Here is a 17,657-nt window from a genome sequence, read left to right on the forward strand (position 1 = left end):
GATCACATCTCCCACTTGCAGCAGGAAGACCTGAATCGTGATACTGCTTTTCAATGTGTGCCACTGAATCCGTGCAGGACACCAACCCTTCCACAGGCTCACCACCTGCCACTGAGCCAGGAAGCTCCTCCGGGATGGCTGTTACCCCATGCAGGTGGTTTCTCATCTTGGACAGCTTGGACGTGCCCCGTCATTAATGGCTGGCACACATTTTCACAGACACAGGTATGTCTCTGCTAGTTTTGACAGGTGCAAAATGGGCTGTGCTGAGTGCTGCCTTCCCCATGCCGGCAAACTCTTCCACCAGCCAGCTCCTCGTATCTCTGCTCGCATCTTCCAGGTGGAGGAAAAAGCCTTTTCTTTACAGCACGCCCCCGCAATGCCCTTTGCTTTCCTGCACACAGCTGAGCCCTGGGGCGCCCTTCCCTCCTCACCCCCCAGCTCCAGAGGGACGGACATGCGGGTGGGTTGCGCTGAAGCAAAAGCAGAGCAGCTCTCTGTCAGCAGAAAAAACAGTTTCATTTCAATGTAGCCATCTTCTAGCGCATCTCAGAGCCCCGGGTGCCCTGCAGGGCTTTTGTGAGTTTGATTAATCAGGCGAACCCAAAACTAGCCAAAATCACTTGCTCCGTCCTCTTGGGGCAAGAGAGCTGACCACACAACTGTTGGAAGGTCCCTTGACTTCCCCCCTCCCTGCACAGCTTCTCCCCAGACATCCCTCCCACAAACACCACTGAACGGGCACTTTCAAGACCCCCCAAACACCAGCGGTTCCCCCCTGCCCACTCCCAGCTGCAACCAGCTCCTCCGCTGCCTGTCTGTGCGGGAGCGCAGGTGCCGCCTGTGCGGAGTCGCAGCCGGCGGCCACCTGACACCCGCACCGGCTGTAGCTCATCCCAGCTCCCGGGCTGGGGCTGGGGCACGGCCCGGCACCGCGCACAGGGTACCTGGAGGAGAGCCAGCGGCCCTGCGCGCTGCTCCTCGCCCGCGATGCCTCTCGCTTCCCAGCCCCCGCCGTGCTCCCGGAGCCGAGTGGGGACGGGAAAGTCTGGCTCCTCTGCTTCTCGTTGCCAGGACACCTTGGCGTTCAAACCTGAGCTGGGACCAATCAGCCCCGGGGCTGGGGAGCACCAGCCCCACGTCATCCACTGCTGGCGTTGATTTGAGCGAAAAAGCGTGACAGCGGTCACAGAGCCCGTGGGGAGCTGCCTTTGTGCGGGTGGGCTCTGCCCCCACCCCTGCCGCTTACTGGAAGCCTCTTCTGTCGGCCTGCGGAAAACAAAAGAGCCGTGGAGAAGGGAAGGGAAAAGAGCACTTCTCCCCAGCTGCCAGAACTGCGTTCGCAAGCCTGGGTTCTTCTGCATGTCCTCTTTCTCCACCTCCCGGCTTCGCACCACATCCCGGTGGTCACCTCACCAGGGACAGCCTGCGCTCAGGTCACCTCTGCCCGGGAGCGATGGAGCTTCCTCAGCACCGGCAGTGTGCTCCTTGTGCCCCAGCGGGGCCGCCTCCACCTGCCTGGCTCTGCCCCAGACAGTACAGCGTGGGCGCGGGCCCGCAGACCCACGGCTCCAGGGATGCTTTCTGGCTTGGCTGCAGTTGCAGGGGCGTTTTTTTCTCCCAGCCAGCCCCTGCAAGATGGTTTTGACGGAGCCCGGAACTGGAGCCTTAAGCCCCTCGTGAGCATAGGGGACGCAGGTGCACAATGCAAACAGTCCATCCTTCGTTAGGGAAAATTTCCTGTCTGACCGTTCAGGAAGCACTCTGGCCACCACACTCCCGAATGGTCAGACAGGAAAGTTTCCTCAACACCTTGGTGCTGGCTTCTCTACTCAAACACATGCAGCTTCTGCCAAGGTGCACACCTGAGTGAAAGATGCAGCCATCATCTGGTTTCCTGCGGTGCTGGAGGTGGGAACTGGTACATTTTGACTCCCCACAGCCAGAGAGGGTTCTTCCCAATCCACCAGGCTCCTTCCCAAGGTGGGGTAGGTACAGGTGCCTAGGTAGATTCTGAAGAAACATATCCACATGACCTTGGTGGTGGTAGAGGGTAGACAACAGCAACGCAGGTATCCTGGCAGAGCTTCTCCCCTCAAGCCCCCTAGACCCTCCAGCCCAGGCATCTATGTTCATCTCCTTCCTGCTCATGGGACAAAGTTGTAGGACAACAGCCTCCATACTCAGATCTCATGCTGAACCTCTGGGATAAGTGTACCTGGTTTCTGCTAACCCTGTTCCCTGTCATTTATTCTCCCCAGAAGAAGACCACTGAGGTTTTGCCAGCTCACAAGAGAAGATGACCTGAAGAGGGGTCTGAGCATGCTGGAGGGTGGAACCATAGGATCAGCTACATGTAGTGCTGTGCCTGACTCACTTCTCCATTATACCACATCCCAAACACTCATTTCACTCCATGAATTAGCTATGCTGCCGAGGTGCTATCCACCCCCATTGGCCAGCACTCGGGCTGGCTTCCTTGCCACCCCACGCCAGCAATTAATGAATCCAGGCTGGCTCCTCACCCCACTCTGCCCTGCAGGCGGATGTGGATGAGCTGTAGAAGCCTTTTCCCAGTGGACTCACATCTTGCCAGTACAGCACCAGGCAGCCTGACTGCCTTCCTTGCCTTGGGGCTCAGTACAGCTCCTTGTGAATGAGGTATGATTTAATTAAGGACACTGTTCCTGCAGAAGATGGCCTGTGTGAGGCTGTAAAGGTCTTGAACTCATTAATTTTCAGGACATACCTGCAGTTAATTTGCGGTGACTTTATAGAGCAGACAAGCGCAAAGGGAGGTGTCCATGTGGCTCTGAGGTTGCTCTGCTCATCCTCAGGACCAAGCCTCCAGCAGTGCTGGTTAGACCATGGTTACAGATGTCCCTTGTTTGGCTCAGATACTGGATTTCCCCATTGACTCGATGCAGAAGAAGAAGGCGAATGACAATCACAGAAAGTGATGGCATGGATTGCACCTCCTCATTAGCTCCATCTCCCCACTGCCATACACAGAGCAGGAGGGTGAAAACATTGACATTTCTGGCAGCTTTCCCAAAGGGAACAGACAACATGGCAGGAGGTCCGGCGTGGGTCAGTGTGGAGCCAGGTGGGTACGAAAGGACTTCCCTATCAGTGCTGTCAGTGCTTTTAAGAGCAGGTTACAATGGCTGAACAAGGCAGTAAGACCTGGCTGTCTGGGCACTGCCATGGTGTAGCAACACCCATGAGAAAGGCAAATAGCAGCCCTGGCCAGCAGTGGGGCTTGGGGACAAGGCTGTCAGAAATACTGAGCTGGGGTTTTCACCAGCATTTCTCTCGTGGAGAAAGAGCCATTTCTGCACTCCTTGCACATGATTTAGAAGCATTCCCCTTTATCCCCAACTCATTTGGTCCTCACCTAAGACAGGAGTGAACTTCCAGCCCTGCAATTTGCCATCTCTTATCTCAGGCTTTAACGCAGGCTGATAATCTTGGGCCCCAGTAACCTGGGGAGATTTTCAGTCAATGGAAAAATCCCACTTGAGAGTGATTTCTCTCTCAGGCGACTGACTCAGCCCCTGGAGGTGCCATCTTCCTCCTCTGCTTAGGCAGGAGCCAGGTATAGTCAAGTGCCTCATGTTAGATGGGAGAGGAGTTCTGCCTCCAGGCAGAATCAAAGAATGTGAGATATCAAAATACTCCAGAGGGCCTGGGCCTCACTTCTTGGCTAGGAGCCACCCCCCAGCAGCCCCACACATTTTGGCCAGGCATGGGCAGCACTGGTGGACTGCATAAGTGAGCTCAGCTCCCTCCTCCAAGCAGGAGTGAGCAGCTCCTTCAAGAGCTGAAGATACTGCAACTGCCAGCACAGGGAGGGAGCACAAGGTCCCCTTTTGCACAGCTCTCCTGCAGCTGAGCTGTCAGCAGAGCTGTTGTGTCTCTGGACAATGGACATCCCTCCAGACAGCTGGGACATCTGACCATGGAACCTTTGAAAGAGTTACAGTGGAAGGAAGGCCCAGCAGAGGCTTCCTCCACCACGTCACTGTAAGTGTCATCAGGCAGCAAGGCTACAAGATAGCAATGGAATGTGATAAACTAATCCAATGGTGGGGCAGAGTGAATGAAACCAGTCAACCATCCAGGGCAGAAAGCATCCAGTGGCTCAGTTTTGCCCCTTCTTGCTTCTCCAAGCAAGATCTGCTCTGCCTGTATTTGGTGCAGGTATCCCATCCACAGCCACCCAAGATCACACATGCTGACCCAGTGACAGCTGGAATAAAACCATGTCCGGATGCAGCAGCACAGAGTGATTTCCCTTAAAGCAGTTACTCCTTTGGGAACTCCCCAAAATCCCCAGCTAGCCACCATCAGAGCTGGTGGGCTGGTGGAAGCAGAGAAATAAGTCCGTTGTTTCTGGAGGGGCTGGAACAGGGCCCAGCAGCTATTGATTCAATTCTTCATTCACTGCAGGTTTGAGTGAAGCAATTCAGAACCGTTCCATCAATTCAAACTTGCATAATAACATTAGCCAAAAAACTCAGGAACTTGGTCTATCTTTCCTAGCAGATTCTATTACTCTGAATCATTCCCTGAGGAACAACAATAAAATTATGGTGGCCTGATACACCAAAGCCAAAAATCCTAAAAGTCTAAAAGTCAAAAGTTTTGTTATCATTTTTCTCTGGACAAGAATACCTAGGAGAATGTGCTAAAGACTCAGTTCCCCGCCTTCCCCATACCTCGAGTAAATAATATTATAAAAGAAGAATAAGAATAAAGTAGAATTTATAGGTATTTGATAAGCACATTCAAAAAATAATTAAAAAAAAATAACACTTGCAACCCCTTTTCAGCACTTGGACCAGCCAAAGCCAAGGAAAACGACAGGGCTAAGGAGGAATGTTGTGTGGGCACTGCCAGTGTGGGAACAGTGTGCAGGGTGGAAACCGTGATCCCCACATTTCCACATGTACACTGCACCCTTACAATAGACTTGACACTGTGTGTTTTCTCAGTCCAGTAACACCTCCAACAAACCTACGTCCATCTCCACCCACCCCTGCTCTCAGGTGATCATCTCTTCTATCCCATACTTTTGGCTTAGACTGTGTATTCCTTGGAGAAGCTCCTCCAAGGTGATATTCTCCTTCTCTCCCCATTCCCCCTGAAGGCTTCTCCTTTCCCATCAGATTTGTTTTTCCGCATGGCCAGTGGGAACCGAAATGAGGGTAAACACACATATTCATGCATGTCTCCATTCCATGTCTATCTGTCTCACAGGTAAGATGCAAACCCTGCTGAGAATAACAGCTTTAACCATGGCAATGTGCTCCAGCAACATCAACACAAAGGCACTGAGGTGGTAAAAAGGCTGGAAAAAAGAATGAAAGGAGGAGATGAACTGGGTCCGTTGAGGCCTGTTAAGAGCCAGGCAGATGGATCTGGGTTGAGCAGCCAGTTAGTAGGGTTGGTACCTCTTCTTCCCATTTTGTCTCCCTTTGTATTTACATCTCCTTTTGTACTTAACATCTTGCTAAGTGGAGGTCTTATTCCACCACCTCTGCCCGCACTGGGCTTGACTGACCTGGAGGGAAGCTTCCTGCCTTGTGCCCCAAGTTGTTGTAAAGAAATGTTACAAGTGAAGATCTTGGCTGCTTGAAAAATCACAGTGCCGCATCACTGCATGGCCTGACGGAAAAACCAGACCAGTGGTGAGGTGCCACTGTGTCAGCTCCACCCTCCTCCTGTGGGAGGAGCTGCATGGCTCTGGCCATGAAACCAGCAGCCCCTTCTTGGGATATGGGGTACTCAAGCCCCTTCCACGCCAGACTCCATTACCGTCTTGCTGTGCTCATAGGACAGCTTGGAGCATACCTGCTGGCCAGAGAAACCAAAGCACTGATTTACTCATGGAGAGGACAGAGATCATTGCTGGTATGGAGGACAGAGGTCATTTCAGCTGTACAGAAAGCACTTGAAATGCAATCAGGTCACTCCTGGCATGCTCAAAGCCTCCAGTGAAGACTCTGGCACTGTTACGAGAGGCTTGAAGGCCAAAGGAGCAAGACTGATGGGAGGTGTGAACTGCATTTTCCAAAGACGATGAAGAGGAGTGGAAGGGTTAAGTGACCCACAGTGACAGAAGTGGTCAGAGCCCCACTGCTGTTTCACCTCTCTTGTAGTTGCTAATACTGTTTAAGACAGCCAGAAACACAGGACTAGCACCTGATCTGGGTGGGAGGTGAATCTGTGCAAAGCAGCAGACTTTTCCTAGCCACAGCAGAAATGTCATAATTTCTGGATGATTTTGGCTCTATGGTGACCTCAGACCTGATGTGAGTTGTTTTGGTTATTTTTGGTGAAAACCCAACGAGCCTTTGCAGCCTGCAGAGTGAAGGAGGTGATGATGACACTGTGTACAGACAGTGACACTGGAGGGGACATCCATGGCTTAGAAAAACTGTCCCCTTGCAAATCAGTGAGAGGGGGTGAATTGGAGCAGTGTGGGGAGAGGAGCACCTTCAAGGGAAACTGGTTAGCGAAACTGGTTAGAGAAGGGTTAAAAGGTTTTAGTGAAAGCACAGGAGGGACTAAATGGATCAGAGAGTAAAAATCCAATTAGGAGATCTAACAGGAAGAAGCCAAGCCTTGAAACAATAAAGATAATAGTTTTAGCTGCCAAAGAAAAGATTAGAGTGAGAGCAAATTTGCGGTGGGGCCAGGAGGAAGGAAAAACTGTAGCAAAAAAAAAAACAATAAAAAAAATATAAAGAGTTACTAGTCCTCAAGACAGATTCACATGACAAATTCACATTACAGCCTCACCTACAGCAAAGTTCATCTCGGGACCCAAACTGTGCAGCTGGTTCTCACCTCTGTAATTGGCTGAATGCCTTCAAAGAAGTTTGAAGTTCCAATTTGAGCCCATCATGGTCTTATCGACACGAATAGGCTGGGAGTGAATTGACCGCAGTGAGGTTTGGTTGCTTATTTTGCTTTGCTGTGTTATCATGTAAATACATTTTACCTGGGATAAAAGCCAAGGAAAGGAGCTGGAACAGCCCCAAAAGTGTTCCCTTCAGCTCTCAGAAAATGCCAGGCTCTCACCTACAGTCCCTCAAACACCATGGGGTCTCTGCAGGAAAACCAAGCAGATTTCAAATTGGGAGGATGGATTTGCAGTCAGGAAAGAGACCCAACACTCATAAAAACACCCAGATGACACCTCTCCTCTTCCAGAGGAGAAAGAGCCCTGGATCAAAAACACCCAACACAAGCTCCGAGCTGGTGATGCGTGGTATGCACTGCCAATTACTTAAGCAAACGGGATCACAGGAGCTGGCACAGCCTGTGGCCAAGAAACAGCAGCATCTGGAGGGAGCAAGAGCTGTGGGGCAGGCATGCTTGCCAAGCCACTACACTGACCTGTGCCCCAAAAGGCACCTCTTTGAAGCCTCGAATCCAAGATGTAATAAGGCAACACGGAGAAGGGGATGAAGGAGGATCAAAGGTCTGGAGGAGCCTTCCTGCAAGCAAGGACTTGTGCACACCAGGACTTCTCAGTCTGGAAAAGACATGGCTGAAGAGGTTATGGTAGAGGGCTACAAAGTCAGGCATGGCCCAAAGAAGGCTGACAGGGATTGGCCTCTTCCCAGTGCAAAAAATGGGGCAAATTTCAGAGCAGGGAGGTCCTTGTGTGGTGGGGGTCAAACCTGGGGAACTCCTTGCCCAAGGATGCTGTCAGCTGTCAGTATTTGCATGAGTTCAAGGCAAGACTAGATGAGCTGATGGAGAAAAAATAATCTGGATTAATAAATGCAGACAAATGCTGTTTAGGAAGCCTGTGGGACTGCACTCTTGACCTGTGTTAGTAGCACATGGTGAGGGGACATATGGGCCACACTCTGCCCATGTAGACCTCACTCCTGGAGGCAATGACAAGGGGTAAGGATCAAGGGAGTGCTAATCAACTTACCCTTGGGAGCACCTACTGCTCCCTGAAGCCTCAGGATGCTCAGCAAATCAGACTCTTGATCTGGCTTACTGCAGGAGTTTTACTTCCTCATGGCTAAACAGCCCCATGGATCCCAGCCTTGTCCCAGGATCAGAGCTGTGCTACAGTTTATCAACAGGAAAGCAGAACACTGAGTGATTTCTCCCTGTAGTGTGTGTCCTCAGCCTACATCAAAGAAACTCAGCCACAGCCTCAACCAACTTATTTCTAAAGTGTGACTTACTATACTTAGACACAGAGGTCCTCCCACTGAAGAATCCCACCATGCCTTCAGAGGATCATCCATCTCTCACACGGTTCAAGCTCCATCTCCAAGCTCATGTGATCCCACTCAGTCCATGGCCACAGCCGTGTTCCTCCACCACCAAAAGCACACTGCTCACATCAGGCGGCACAAAGCCACCCACCTTCCTCCTCCCACCCCCTTGTCAGATGGGAACACAGTCTTGCCAGCTCCCAGATGGGAAGAGGAAACCTTTGCCAGCCCCATGCCAACCCCAGGGCAGCAGGTATCCCTGCCAGCTTCAGGTGTACTGAACCATATTTGCCAGCTCAGGCAACCACAGAGCTTTCATGTTTAATCAAGTGAAGGCTGCAAGGGCCTGGGGGCAGTAGATGGCTGGCTGTAGGTCAAGATGCCCATGTGCTCCTTGTCCCTCCCACATTATTTCTTCCTCAGCCATCCCTACGACCTTCCTCGGAGTACACATGATGTGCATGTGGGATGCGATGTCAAACCAGAAACTGCAGCCTGGCTTTTATGGCCTTGTGGGATCACCAACCCCAATAAGAGCTGCCAGGCACCAGCCAAACCCATGTTAGGTCTGTATCTTGTGCCTATTGGGAACCACCTCATCCTGGCACACAGAGGACCTTGCAACCTCAGAGAGGTCTTTGCAAGTTCTCATGAAGCCAAAAAATGCCGGTGTCCCTGCTTGAATTATATTTTGCCAGCTCAAGGACCCCAGCCCCAAAGCACAGCACTGCAGAAGCTGCGGCAAACCCCTGTCCCTGGACATCCTGGGAAGGGCACAGCAGAGGAGAGCTGTTTGTACTGGAGCCACTGCACTCCCTGTGCAGGATAGAAATCTTGCCTAAGCCAAATGTTAATGAGATGGCAGAAGCTCTGGGCAGGCTTTGTGCTTTTTTTCCTCCTGGATTAAGCATCGGCATGTGAGGATCATGGAGCTGAATGGCTGACAGCTGAAGGTTAACATCAGGTCAACAAGCCCTTTCTTCCTGCCTTTCAGTTCTGAGACCCCGAGGTGGGAGGGTTACCTAAAGCAAACATTTTTAAAAAGACAGTTCTCATTTCTTCCCTGTCTCTTTCCCTTTCTTGCAGAGGAGCTGCCCTGGGTTTGAAAGCCAGATGGGATGCTGCTTTTCCATGAGCATCAGGATTTGGGAGCAATGGCAAGCCATGGCTGTTCTCCCATCTGAAGTCCACTGGTCTCCCTTTCCCAGGACGAGCTCACTCCTACGCACCTGCAAGTGTCTGCAGGCACCTGAGCTGTGTGCAGAAAAGCAGGCTTCAGCTCCTGACTCTGCAGCTGATCTCCTGGGAGATGCCAGGTGTGTTGTTCACAGCCTGACTCAGCCACCCTTGGATTTCCTTGTATTGCAGAAGTGTAACCGAGGTCTGCGCTCTGGCGTCTCTTCTCCAAAGCAAAGGTCTTTGCCCTCCCCTCATCACCCTCTGGTGTGTGCCAAGATAGTGACATTCCCAAAGGAGTGGTGGTTTCTGTTTGATCACCCGGGTGGTACCACAACTCAAACACCACAAGTGGCTTGTTTCCCCCCATCCTCCTGTGCAGAGGGCCAGAGGCTGCCCTGGCCTGCTCCCAAAACCACCCATTCTCATCAATGGCATTAAGGACAGTAGAGCAAAACATGGTACCTTAAGGATCTTTTTGCAAGGCAGAGTTTGATGACTCAATTACTACGCACCTTTTGAAGCAGTGTTCCAACAGCTGCACTGGATGGGGGGATCCAGGGCAGTTTCTCCTGCAAAGAGAAGTGACTTGGGGGGGTTTTCCTGAAGGGATCCAGCTGGGCAGTGAGGAAACTTCAGAACAATGGCTGTCCAAGCTACACCCAGTCAAGTGTGCTATGGGGATGAGAAGAGGTTTCCCAATGCTTCCCGCTGCCTCTGCTATGGATACATCAATCCTGAGCAGTCAGAGAGTACTGAGCAGCTGGGAGAGGAGGAAGAGGGGAAGGAACAGGAGGATAAACATGTCATAAACCACCACAGATGCTTCTGTCATCACCTTCTGGCCACTGCTTCAAGCCTTGCTACCATTCAGATGTTACACTGATTTAAAGCTGTTGGAGTAATCAAAGTGGAACAAATTTCCCAGTCATTGTTTCTTCACATAGACACAGGCACAGACACACATACACATATATATTTGCAGACACACACCTGTAAAATGGAAGCATGATCCTTTACATTGCCATAGCTTTTTCTTGCCTGGGAAGGAGGTACCAGTACAGATTCTCAAAAGATGTGTTATCAAGAGTTGCACCCCTTAAAAGGCAAAACTATTTCACTTTCAAAACACCTGCTACATTTCTGATTGGTTTTTACACCAATAAAAATGTCACATGTCCTCTTGGAAAATTAATCCAAAATAATTTATCCAGCAATCTAAATTAGTGGAACTACATTAAGTCTTGCTGTATACACTCTCATCTTAATTCAGGTTAATTTGTAATTCTTTGAAAAAATCCTTAATTAAATTGAAGGGATCATTAGTCCATTATGTTCCAAATAAGACTGTCAAATACAGCTCTTGGCTGATTTTAAATTGCCTGTCATAATTACACCAGAAGAGAAGCACCTGAGAGCTTCCCTCTTCTTTGGGCAGCCAAGAAGCCCTCAGGGTCTGTGAGGGGACTTGGGGACAGTGATAACACATCCAGGCCGTTTCTTTAAACCTGGTGCTGTGGACAGAAGCACGAGCACTTGAGCAGAAAAACAGACCTTTTGGGCTCTCTATCCTCCAGTCTCAGCCTCTTCCCACCTCCCCACCACCTGCTGATCTCTGATGGAGCTTAGGAATCGCTCACTTCCTAAGGGTGTGTGGGGAGGGAAAAAAACCCAATGCAAAACAAAATTGAACAGAAGTGCGGTTGACATGACATGGGATAATTATTTGGACAAATGGAGGACAGAGAGAGTTGTTTTTGCTGGAATAGTCAGTTGGACAAGAAGAAGAATTTCCATAGAAAAGATGTTTTTGATCATAGTCTGTGATATGGGTTAATAATGCTTTGTTGGACAGTTTAAAACAGGTCCCTTAGACGCTCTGTGCTGGTAATGCTTTTCAGTAGAAGTAAGCAATGCTCAAAGAGAGCTACGCAGTCAGGTAGGGACTGAAACAGTGAGAAGTGCTGGTAAAGGAATTTGGATTGTTTTACCAAGGAAAGGGAGGGCTTTCAAAACAGAATGGGCTGTGATGGACACCAGGGTTGGTGCAGGCAGAATGAAAGCAATGCTCTGCACTGGGGGCAAGGGTGCTCTGGGCTAGAAGGGGGAAAACACCTCTGTGTAGCTGTCAGGATAGCAAAAATAGTGCTGGTGCTGCACTGGTGGGAACTGGCAAGGAAAAACTGTCAGGAGAGCCAGGACAGGGCTGGGCAGCATGATGTCACCTCCCCATGCCCTTTCCCCTTGCTCCTTTCCTCCCAGCCCAACAAAACCGCATGTTTCGTTTGACTCAGGCGAGGAAACAACACAGGGGATTAGCTGCCTGGTATCATGACAAGGCAGGTGAGAGCAAACAACAGCAAGGAGCTTATCATGAACTTATCTTTGTGTTTGGAGCTCATTGTTGCCAGCTGGATTTCACTCACTGACCATGTGGTTTGTATCACGGAGATGCTGCAGCCTGCAAAAATGAAGGAACAAGGAACAGTGATGGTACCCAGCTCTGAATATTTCCATTTAGATCAGTGTCCCTCAGCCTTGAATAGTGTTGCTAGCTGATGAAGGGAAGGAGACTTTTCCTAGAGCTACCAGCGTGGAGACGAGACTACAAAATTATTCTGTTCCCGCATGCCAAAGGCACAGACGATTACAATTTTTCTTCTGACTCCTACTCATCCCGCCTCGTAGAGATCAGATTAATCGTGGCACATGATCAAAAAGATTGAAATGAAGAAACCAAAAACCAAATGGCTGCAGTTACACTGCTGCAAAACTTGGGTGCAGATAAGGACTGTAATTTTGCTGTGCAATAGCCTGGGCTCAGAGATGTGAAGAACAGAGTGCTAACCCCATGTGTTTTTATCCTAACAAATACCCTGGCTGCCCTGTTTCAATGAGAACTTTCTTATCACATTGCTAGCTTCAAGCAAAAAATCACTGCCTTTCGGGAGAGTAAAAGCAAGGTGCGAGACCCGTGAAAATGAGCAGAGCTGCAAAGAGACTTTGCCATGCGGCAAATGCACGTGGTGGCTTCGAGCACTTGTGGGCTGAAGCTCCTGCACACAAAGCCGGACATATCCCCAGGTCACTGTGGGGTCACTGTGCAGTAGGCCCTCCCCTGCACCTGAGCACCAGCATCACACCACACACAAGCCCCTAAACCCACCACCCTTCTCCTGGGACAGAGCAGCTGCTTTAACAAAGGATTACCATCCTGCAAGGGAAACTTGGCAGTGTGGGGCACATGTATCCCACCCACTCCTCCTCCTTCTCATTCTCCTCCTCCTCTCCTGCTCCTGGCACACCACCCACAGGCCCCGCTCTGGCCACCCTCGGCAGCTCCTGGGAGAGCTCCTGCGAAGCAGAGCCAGATGGAACCGCCAGCTTTCCCGTACGAGATGGCACAGGCTTTCCAAGCCGCCTCTTCCTGGGGCTGCCTACTCCTACGTGGGAGGTGCAAGCGAGGCACGTGTTGCTTCTCCTGGTGAGGTTTCCTCCAGCGTGTCCCAGTGCCACCAGTGCCAGCACTGAAGCCTGTGCTTGGTAGTCCTGCACAGCTGCCAATCATCAAAGCCAGCTCAGATAAGCACCATGTCACCTCTTCCAAAGGCCCTCTGGGTGGAGCACAGTTCAAGGCCAAGCATTGCAGCTGGTGACCCAAAAGCCAAGGGATACAATTTTCATGGTCACCCTGCTGTGTGAAAAGTGTCTGCGTGCACAAAAACCCCATCCAAGGACCCTGGCCCACCATTGTTTGAAGTGGTGCCAGCAGCAGAATTCCCAGCCTGGGAAGTGAAATTCCTGGGAAGGCCCACCTTCTTGCACACCCCCAATTTGCATTCCCACTTACAACTTTGGGAGGACCACAGGGAAGATTATCCACCACTGCCCCTTAGAAAGACTTGCCCTAGGCATCCTGTGGGCTCTATTGCTTTGAAGGACAGCTGGCAGGGGAAGATGTCACCTGCTGTGATATGTATCAGATGTGCAGATGACATGTTTGTGCAGGGTGAGAAGAGCCAAGACCACTGCGGGCTGATGGCTCTGGCAAATCTCATCCTTAGGTAAAATCCTGTCTTTAATTCCCAGCATTTACTATTGTCAGTAAAGCCTAGCAGACACAAGGGAGGAAGCAAAGGCACCCTGCCTGCACTGCAGTGTGCCAAAAATGAATTCAGGTGCTGGCTGTGCTGCAGACACTTGCCTCGCGTTGCTGTGGGGCTTTACCACAGTTTCGAGCCTGCTGCCACCAGAGGTGCTGGGACTGCTGCCTTTGGAATATGGGAAGTGACCAGTATAGGACTGCACGGGAGCAAGCAGGCGGGTGTTGGGTTTCCAGTGCTTGGGAAGCAGAATGCAGCCTTTTGTAGGCTGGATGAGACCACTGGGCACAGACTCTCTTGTCTCTCGCTATCATTGACAGGGATCAGGCTGTCTTGACAGATTTCTGGGAATCTTCATCTGTGCTGGAGAGGCACTTTGGGCCTTGGTAGCCTTGCTGACCGGGGAAGGACTGGAATGCTCAGGGGTGGAGCATTTCCTTTGTGGGGAGCAGGCAGAAACATCTCACCCTGACATATTTTCGTGCTGAGCTTTCAGCACTTGGATAAACTGCAGGCAAAAATCTCTTGTAAAAGGAGAAAAAAACCCTTTCACATCCAAAATGGGAAGCCTGGGTGCTGCCCTGGGCCCCAGGGCTGCTGTTGGGGGTCTATCATCTCCTTGGGAGCCACCACCACTCTTGCACAGGAGGAAGGATGGCAAATGGTTCATTTTAGCAATGTGGACTTGGTCCACTGTATGTGATGGTGGCATCTGCCACACCAGGCCTAAGGCCACCACCTTCTCCAGTAAGAGGGCTTAGGGGGTTTCTAAGGTTTATTGTGACCAAGGGTGGTGGTTGTCACCTGCAGCAGACCCCATGAGTGACAACAGACACATGATAATAAAACAAATACACAAGAAAATCCCTTTCACCCCCTCTCCGCTGGCCTTCACCCAGGATGCAGGGTGCGTCCCTTCGCTGGCTCAGCTTTCTCCATGGCAACAGATGGATGTCGCAGTCCCATCCCCCTTCATGATACTGGGGCGGGCGGGTGGGAGACAGATGGCAATGGAGGGGAAAAGAGTCCAGATCCTCCTGAGTGGCAAAAATTGCAGGAATCCCTGATTGCTGGAGCCAAGACGTTGACCCAGAGCTGTGGGAGGGAGGGAAGGCGGAGGCGCGTGGCTCTGCTGAGCCCGGAATAGCAGAGCAGCTGTTAAGTTATCACTTGTAATTATTACAGCATATGGGAGGGAAAGAATAGCTCTCAAAGGGAGGAAAACAAATAAGGAAAAGGCGGGCTGCCACAGGGCTCAGCAGCGGGAAGAGGGACACTCGGCCCTGCGGAGGGTCCCCACCAGGTGGGCAAGGGGATCGGGGGACAGCTCTTCCTCTCCACAGGCCTGGCAGGAATTTGAGTGCAAATATTTGCACCTGCAGCATCACGGGCTCACCCATCTCCCAGGGTGCCCACTGGCCACTCAGGAGCATGGATATGCTGGGGACAGGATAACAGTGGCCAGGGTGTCACAGAGGGATGGAGCCTGGCATGCTTCCCCCGTCCCTTCTCCATGCACAGGTCCTACTGCTTGCTCTGTAATTTGAAGGATGCAGGGCCATGGGCAGCAAGTGACAATGCTAGAGCACAAAGTGCCCCTGTAAACCAAAGGGAAAAGCCTCAGGGACAAGCCCTGCCTGGGAGAGCCTGCTCCTGGAAAAACATGGGACAGGGAAGAGGTCACATGCAGCAGCACGAGACAGAGTGGGGAAATTCGGATAACAGTCTGTGAATGAGTAGCAGTGACAGTCTCTCTTACTCCACTTGGAAAACAAACACTGTATCCCCTCGTAGCAGTTGTTATTCTGGGCTTTCAATATTAGAAAGAAAAATGGCAATAAGTCCTTGGAAATGTGAAGCCATTGGCAGTTGCACCAGCTGCATCCCAGTGTGGGGACAAGGAGTGTCAAGGGAATGCTACCACTGCCCACATCCCTGGAAAAAGCCTGGGAGCCTTAATGGAGAAAAATCTAACCATATCTGCTGTGTATTAAATGCAAAGATTTAAGTTCGCTGATGAAATTTACAGCTACTGAGCTACAGATTTTCCTGAGAGCCAGAGAGCATTTTGGGCCCATTTTGATGTTTACTTATCCTGCAACAGGCATGTAGCCACAGAGGTGAGGCAAGATGAGGAAGAGATGTTACTTGTTACCTGGGCATTTGCTACTGCCTACAGCTGGAGATGATGCAGGACCAGGGACAAAGGGTTAAGGGGTTAGAATGTACTCTGACAGAGAGATTTTTATACTCTCTTATACTCACCTCTCTCCTACTTTTCAGGTATATTATTTGTCTACTGCTGCCTTCTCCCTGGCAGCACCATGAATTCCCTCAGAGCAGATGAATTGGCACCTATCTGCTCACCTAAGTGAACTCTAGCTCATCCCTGGGTCTCTCATCCCAAGCCAACTTGATCCTATTGTGAAAAGCTTGTGGCTCCAGTGAGAAGGACCAATATATGTCTGAGCAGGAGACAGGGAACCCTGGACACACTGGGCTCATATGTCAGGACCAAAGCACACCACTCCCAGACTTAAGCCCGAGCTTGGAGCAGTGCCACCCAGAGGTCAGCAGGACACAGATATAGATGGGTGCTGAGCACCTGCGGGTCTCGTGGGAGCCCGGGAGATGCCCTGAAGCTCTGGTAGCCCACCTGGACACGCAGCACAGGCAGCTGCTGAATGGCAATGCTACTGCAAACAAAGCTGTGCCAGAAGCATTGGAAACAGGAGATGGTTCAAACTCTGTGATCCAGAATAGGAATGAATCGCATGTGGCAGACAACAGCCCCAGCACCCGTTAAATAAACCAGCCAAACCCTGCCAGCCCCCCAGGATCCTTGCCAAGACAGGCACTGTGCTTGGAGATTGAAGGACCAGCTCTGCAGCTAGCACATATACGATAGTCTGGGTGAAAATCAGGGAGGCAACACCAGTTTGCACCAGATGATGCTTTATAAACCACCGGCCCTTCCAGGAGGGCTGACCCCACCCCATGCACCCGTGTTGCTGCTCAAGGACTTGCCTGGGTGACGTCTCCATGGGTGGCAGAAAAGGACTTCTGCTGCCTTCCTCATGAGGCTGAAATGCTGCTTGACTGCTGATGTGTGGGGTGACCCCACGACACAACTGAAGCTCCCCACTACACTGACACCTCAGAAGAGAGGAAAGCAGCAATGCTGAGATTTGCAGAGCTGCTTGGGCCTCGTGTCCTCTGTCAGCAGTGACCCAAAGCAGGGAAGGGCTGTGACAGGGCAGATAGGGAATGTGCCTTGGGCTAGGACACAGCTTGGGGCATCCCTGCTCACGGCATGGGGCTGGAACTAGGTGATCCTTAAAGTCCCTTCCAATACAAACCATTCTATGATCTAGAATGAAAGGATTCTCACAGTCTTTGAGCCAGAGACTCCTTGGGAGACTGTGCTGGCTCAAGCATCCAGGAGGAGACAAAAAGCCTGCCAAGAGCTGCAAATGGAGGAGGAGTGTGTTTGCAGTTCTTTACTATCTCCACACTGGCTCTGGATTGGCAGTGGCTGAGCTAGAGACCCCATCAGGGTCTTGGGGGCTAAGCCCTCCTTGTAGCAGGATGCTCTGCCTAGGTGGGGATAAAACAGCTCAGACTTTACCCTATTTGCAGAAGTTATCAAGTTATCAGTGGCAAATGGAGTAGGAGGGGTCAGGCTGCTTTTGGTGCTGAAGAATGCTGAGAGGAGGCTGACTCATCAAGCCCAAAGTTAAACATTCTGAGGATGTGAAGAACAATGTTTCCTGACAGAAACTGGCACTGGTGAGGAGGTGGCAGACAAAGCCCCTGATAAAGAAACCAACAAGTGCTAGTGCTGATGACTTATCTAATGGTGCTGAGCTGAAGGCTGCAGAGCTGACACACATGGCCTACAAACATACGTTTGACAGTCAATCACTTCATACTGTAAAAACCCAGTCCCACTTTTTAATGGCAGGGTCCTCTAACACCCCCCTTCTTGGGTCTGTGTGAAGATTCCTCTCTTGAGTGGGGATGCCTCAAGTCTGAGCAAAAGAGATCTGCCCATGGTCATTGATATGGATGAGTAGCATCAATCTTTACTAAATTATTTTGCCAACTTTAATATAATTGTTTCAAT

General features: G+C 50.9%; 1 protein-coding gene across 2 annotated transcripts in view; it reads right to left on the reverse strand.

Moving 5' to 3' along the window:
- Nucleotides 1–11,796, reverse strand: part of LOC103620695 (ras association domain-containing protein 8) — a 44,683-nt gene extending 32,887 nt beyond the window's left edge. The window contains exon 1 of one of the 2 annotated variants that reach the window (XM_017742183.1): nucleotides 9,944–11,796. The gene's annotated coding sequence lies outside the window, so the exon portion shown is untranslated. Of the gene's footprint in view, nucleotides 1–947; nucleotides 1,440–9,943 lie in introns of those variants that run through there. The other variant, XM_017742182.1, reaches the window with a different exon arrangement.
- Between the last annotated feature and the right edge of the window lie 5,861 nt (nucleotides 11,797–17,657).

Source organism: Corvus brachyrhynchos, unplaced genomic scaffold (genome assembly GCF_000691975.1).
Source record: "Corvus brachyrhynchos isolate BGI_N302 unplaced genomic scaffold, ASM69197v1 scaffold115, whole genome shotgun sequence".
Classification (NCBI taxonomy): Eukaryota; Metazoa; Chordata; class Aves; order Passeriformes; family Corvidae; genus Corvus; species Corvus brachyrhynchos.